The following is a 1717-nucleotide window of genomic DNA, read 5'->3' on the forward strand; positions in this document are numbered from 1 at the left end:
GTAAACCAAAGGAGGAGGCTGCAATGCTTGGTAAGAAATGTATGCATTATCCTGCCCATGTAATTGTAACCCCTCTGTACAGCATGTTCACAAATAAAAAATAAATAAATAAATTTAAAAAAAAAGAAAAGAGTCTGTATATTAAGTGAGTATAAAAATGGAAGTGGGGTTCATGACACCAGTTGTTTCTCTCCCTCTTGCTCAGGATAGAACATTTTTCCTCTCTTTTCTTTCTTCCTTCTTTCCTTGTTCACTTCCTTTCTTCCTTCCTTTTTTCTGTCTCTCTTATGTTTATTTTGTGCTGGTACTAGGTAGGGTTTGAAACCAAAACACTCTCTTATCTTTTCCTTTAGCTTTTTACTCTATCACTTGAGTCACACCTCTATCTCTGCCTTTTTTCTGGCTAAATAAAGATAAGAGTCTCATCGACCTTTTTACCTCTGCTGCCTTGAAAATGCAATTCCCAGATCTTAGCCTCTAGAATTAGAATTAGCTGGGATTGCAGGCATGAGCCACTAGCACCCAGCTGAATTTTTTTTTCTTGTCAGGTTTGAACTCTGGGCCTGGGTGCTGTCACTCAGCTCTTCAGCTCCAAACTAGCACTCTACCTCTTGAGCCATGGTTATAAGAGTCTCACGACTTTTCTGCCCGGGCTTGCTTTGAACTGTGATTCTCAGATCTTAGCCTCCTGAGAAGCTAGGATTACAGGCATGAGTCACTGGTGCCCTGGGTGCTGAAATTTTTCTTGGTTGATCAGTTTATTCTAATCTGAATATTGGTAAACTTACCAATACACAGGATGCTGATAAGTATTGCTCTTTATCATTGGCACACATTTTTATGTGTTTTATTTGAACTTAGGAATGATTAACGAAGAGAAAGTTAGAGTAGCATTGAAGGGGCTGACACTGTGTGGTCTTTTCCAGAAAGACAGCTTTCATTCAAACTTTTGCAAGAAAGTTAAATTCACCCTGCCACTTCTCCAGAATCAAGGAAAGGGATTTTAACCTTATGTATCAATTGTAAGTTCTATAACCAAAGGACAAAAGTCTAATTTTAGTGTGTGAACTTTTGTCTTGCCTATCTACAAAGTTAATATTCGACAATATGGTGTTCTTTCTTTACTCACCTGATCCATTCTCTTTCTTCATCTCTCTTGTCCTAAGAGTTATTCCTGCTGAATTGCCTCATCCACATTCCTTTGACAGCTGTTTTCTGATTGAGCTCAGGCAAGCTGGGACAGAGCCCAGGATGATAACTGAGAGAGATCAGAGTGTTACTGCATTACATCTGACCTATTTTTGTTCCATACATTCATAGGTACTATTCCCTTTACTTCTTTCTGTAACTCCAACTCTCTAAAGTCAGCTCCTTCCACCTCATCCCATATGTGGAGACCCTAGAGCCCCATGGGAGCTATGACAGGTTACAGGAAATATGGTTGGATGATGTGTTTGAAGAAAGCCTGATGTCAGTGGAAAAATACTGGTGTGTTTTCCTTACCTTATGTTTGAGTACATGCACAGGAGTGTTTTGATATTACACAGTTATCCATTCCAAAGACAGGATGGATGCTTGCTCTTTTTTTTTCTTTTTTAAAAATTTCTATCATAGGGCTGGGAAGGTGGCTCAGTGGTAGAGTGCTTGCCTTGTATGCCTGAGGCCCTGGATTCGATTCCTCAGCACCACATAAGCAAAAAGAAAAAAGCCGGAAGTG

This window comes from Dipodomys ordii, unplaced genomic scaffold (genome assembly GCF_000151885.1).
Source record: "Dipodomys ordii isolate 6190 unplaced genomic scaffold, Dord_2.0 Scaffold76, whole genome shotgun sequence".
Taxonomy (NCBI): domain Eukaryota; kingdom Metazoa; phylum Chordata; class Mammalia; order Rodentia; family Heteromyidae; genus Dipodomys; species Dipodomys ordii.